Here is a 4,769-nt window from a genome sequence, read left to right on the forward strand (position 1 = left end):
CAAGTGGTAGGTGTCAGTGGTTTGATACCTAAAGTACCATTACAACTGATACCAATCCTTATTTTGAGTTTAAGCTTGTTGAGCTATTTGTTTCACTGCTGCTGTTGTGTGAAATAAACATTTATTTACCATTACAATGTGTGTTTAGGAAATTAACAGAGAATAGTTAAAAGAATTGCTTCAAGTTTGGAAAATTATACATTGGCTATTCACCACACCCGACAATATACAGTATATAATATGTCCAATAGCAAAGAAGCTATTTACTCAGGTCATTCCTTCTAATAAAATTAGCCTTTTTCCTGTTGTCTGCATAGAGATGAAGGCAGTTATTTCCAGTTTGTGACCATAAACTATACACTACCTCATACGCTGCCCTGTGAGATGATTTGAGTACACTCTATAGGGTGTCATGTTTCATAATTCTCACTAGACCTTTTACAAAACAGCAAACAGACTATATACAGCAGCAGACCACTGTGAATGGCAAATAATTACATGCCTGCTCATGTCATGACATCTCCTCCTCAGAGTGATTCTTGAGGTAATAGGTGACCTGCTGCTGTGAAACTGTTAAAAGACAAATCTTCAGATAAGGTTAGTGACTAAGCCAAAGCATTACTACAGCTCATTTAGTAAAATCTGATATGAGTCAACTACTTTGTTAACTATTTTGTCTCCAGCAGAAATCCTCATTCACAGTCAGGACCACTGGAGTCTGCCGTGTACGTGTACAGACGGGAAAATGACTAGTGTGACTTCAGCAGTCGCCTCCATGAAAATAAACCTTCCAGCTCTGGCCCAGACGCTGCAAGTTCATTCAAAGCAGCAGCATCAGTAGAAAAAAAAAAAAGTGGGACTTCCACGCGGCATTATGGGTAAATGCTCAATTACAGGGTGAATGCTTGAGCCCACTCCTGACTGTTACTTCAAGTAGAGCCCTATGTGAACTGTAATCATCTCATAAAGGCCCGACTTTTGTCTTTTTAGTCTCCAGGCTGGGGTTGGTGCTTGCTGGCTGAGCAACACTCACTCTACAGTAGTCATTTACATTTTTTGCACTACCAGGCAATGGATAGTTAGAATGAAACTGTATGATACAGTATGGATTATATATGATACTCTTCTAGAAGTTACAGTAGTTAAGCTTGGATTCTGATGTATTATACTATCTATCACATCATTATTATTACAGTATTATGGGTGGGTCTCGTGGTTCAGCAGTTTGACAAAATATTCCCTACCCAAAGGCCACTAGCTTTTTGTGTTGTTTTTTTTTTAATCGTAACAGCAGCTGAGAGGTGGCTGGACATTTTGAGAAAAATATTTATATACTTTCTTGACGAGGGTTAGATTAGAAGATTGATGCCACTCTCACGTCTGTTAAATATAAAGCCAGGAGAAGGTTAGCTTAGCTTCGCACAAAGGCCGGAAGCAGGGGGACAGCTAGCCCGGCTTTGTCCAAAGGTAACACAACCTGCCCACCAACACCTATAATGCTCATGATATCTTTACACTTTAAATCTTTTCACACTTTTACATAAGATCATGTGAGACTATTTCTTGGCTAGTTGCAAGAGACTGTTTAGCTGTTAGTTGTTTCTCGCTGTCGTTATGCTAAGCTAAACTAACCACCTCATCTTCACGGACATGTGAGGGGCCAAGGTCTTATCAACTAACTACAAAGATGAATAAGCATATTTCCAAAAGTGTCAAACTCGTCCCATGACTCAATATGTCAGCATTGTTCTGTCAAATATTTCACTGTTTTTGAAACGAGAGCTCTGCTGCCTAACAAACTCAGTCTCTCATGAGCTCCACCCATCATGACACATCACCTCCTTTTTGGGGCGTGAGAGAAAATGGTGGGGAACCCAAACCTACAAACCAATAGCCACCATCATGCAACCACATCCTTCATTGGTCTATATATCCATTGACAGTTAAATGTTAAATGTTAAAAGGTCAGATAACTGGTTTTTCAGGTTTTGATGTGGGGTGTGCTGCACTGTTATCTGCTGGCTACACTTGTTATCTGTTGGCTTCATTTCTCTCGCAGAACACAAATTTGAAAAAAAAAAAAAAAGGCCCTTTTCCTCCCATTTCTTGGTCTGGTTTTCTTCTCGTCTCTGCTTTTGGCTTCCTCCGCTGTCCCAGCCCCCATCCAAACTCCAGCTCTCCATCCCTCCCTCCTTCTCTCCCTGCCTGCTCTCTTTTCTCCCATCCCTCCACTCCACCACCAGCGCAGACACCGAGTCAGACACAGAGAGTGGATGGAAAATATGACTGGATCCTTCCCTGACTTCAGATAATGTGCAAGGCTGCTGGCGAGCGTGGCAGCATTACAAACAGGGAAAGGCAGAGAGAGAGAAAGAGAAAGAGCGTACCGAGCACTGAGAAGTTTATCTGACGGGCCTGCCTGTTAATTGCACATCATGAAATAGGTACAGTTGACAATATGCCCATAGATGATGTGCATAGGCTCCAGAACAAATTACTTCTCCCGAGACAGTAGTAGGGAATCAGAGGAAGCCCTCAAATAATCCCCTCATCCAACGTTTATGTTGATTATTTACACGTTAGCACAACGTCAGAGGCCACAAGACAAAACCCAAAGAGCCCCACAGTGTATGTGGGTGTCATATTTCCCTGCCACAATAGCTCAAACTGTGGGAGGGTCTATTGCAATGCAGGCAGGGTTAAAACAATGATGTTGGGATGGAATATTCTATTCTGGATGGGAGACACACACACACACACACAAAAGGAAAAAGTGACACAAGTTTTCTTCTGTGTGTCTCCAAACAGGATACATGTGTCAAAAGCTATCTTGAATCATCATCTCCAAATTTCTTTTAAAACTTTAAACCTGGTAGTTTAAGCTTTCATGCCTCCTGAAGAGAAATCTAACTAAAATGATGATTTGGTGTCTAAACTTAAAGTTTTCTTTTCAATCCTCTCTGAATGTAGTTTCCAGTTGACCTGCAGTCTCTTCAGGATGGTTTGACGCCGGTGTTTCCCAACATCTGGGAAAGTTAGTCAGTGCTTTAACAGCACTGTCTTGTCCTTTTAGCCCTGGTTTTCCTCTTTTGCTCCTTTGCTGCATCTGCACTGCAAATCGAATCCTTAATAAAGGCCAACATTGTAGAATCATCCACTTTCTAAAGTTTCTAATTCTTTCATAACCATCCTTACAATACAAGACTATATCTTGCAAATCTCTGAGTCATGCTGAGCACTTTGGCTTCCCCTCCGTACCATTTGTAAATTTTTGCTTTATAAACAGTGTCTCAAAAGCACAATTTCAGGCTAAAGTCAGTCTCTGTCAGAATGTGAGCTTGCAAGGAATGATCGGGGGGGTGAAATGAGCTAAGAGATCCCGTCTGGAAATGTCATTACTCCAGCTGCCCTGTCGCCCCTCTGCAAGAACTCATAAATACTGCGGCCTACAGAGATGCTCACATGTGAGGAAAACGGTGGGGAAAGTAGGAGGTGCAGCTGAGTATGAGAGAGGAGAAAGAGAGAGACAGAGCAAGGGAGGTGAACAAAGAGAAGCAAGGGGAGAAAAAAAGTATAAATGAGTTGGAGGAGGCACTGGATTCAAAACGATCCAGTGGAAGATTTACTGTCCGCATTAAAGCTCCATTATTTCTATAGAACTAACAGAGAAAAGAGCAGAACAGGCAGCAGGTAACCTCAAACTAAAGGAGACCGGGAATGGAAATAGGGAAGCCTGTAACTATGTGGGGAAAAAAATTCCCATCTGTCGGATGACTCATACTCTCCAGCCACACAAATGAAAACTAACAACGTCCCAGTTTTTATACTGCTAAAAGGATGATATTCTGGGCAAATATTTCAAGAATACAAATTCCTTATTAACTGCAAATATTTGAATACATTCCTGATCTTTACATTTTTTATGTCAACATTCATAGACCTTGAAGAAGCCTTTTAATACTTGTGATTGTATGATAAGAAAATGACTGGCCTGTACTACCTGTCCCACGGTTTTTACAATAAAATACAAGCTGGCATGTTATCAGTCCTGGCAGGATTTTCTCTGAGTAACTTTCCCCAATACAGACGAGCAGAAGTTAAAAGCATTAGTCTACCTGGCTCCGATGCTGTCCAAGCTTTGGATGTTTGGTCTTCCGTATGACTGCAGAAAAAGGAGAAAGAAAGATACTTTAATACTTAAACTTACCTCAATTTCCTTTGTAATGGATAGCATTCAGCCCCTACACACATTATAACATGCATTTATCAGATGATTGCAAATGATTGCAAGTGATTTTAACCTGTGTTTTCAGGTACTATGACAACAAGGGGTGCACCCAAATCATAAAATACACTGTGTGATGTCTTTGCACTTAACCTTGACACTTCATCTGATATTAATATCAGAAGTTTCCACATATGCTCTTCCAATTCCTTCATATACTCAACCTGACAGTCATTTAGGGTAAACACAGTGAGATACAGGGGCTTGATAAGTGTACTTTTTTTAATATATAGGCTACTTTTGACTCTGCAAATACTATTTTATATGAACTTCATTGCATTTAGATATAAGTATATAATGAATAAGACTTTTTTCTTATCTATAATCCTTCATTAGAGTTTAATTTGTGCAGCTCAGGGACTAACAAACAACCACAATTAATGATTCAGGCCAAATCTTTGCGTTCTCACCCGGATTGTTTACATTTTCAGCTTGTTAGCTTAATATCACTCAGCTGGGAGCGGTTAGCCTAGCTCTGCCAAAG

Source organism: Trachinotus anak, unplaced genomic scaffold (assembly GCF_046630095.1).
Source record: "Trachinotus anak isolate AG129_WGS33_773 ecotype Australia unplaced genomic scaffold, CSIRO_AGI_Tana_v1 ptg000025l, whole genome shotgun sequence".
Classification (NCBI taxonomy): domain Eukaryota; kingdom Metazoa; phylum Chordata; class Actinopteri; order Carangiformes; family Carangidae; genus Trachinotus; species Trachinotus anak.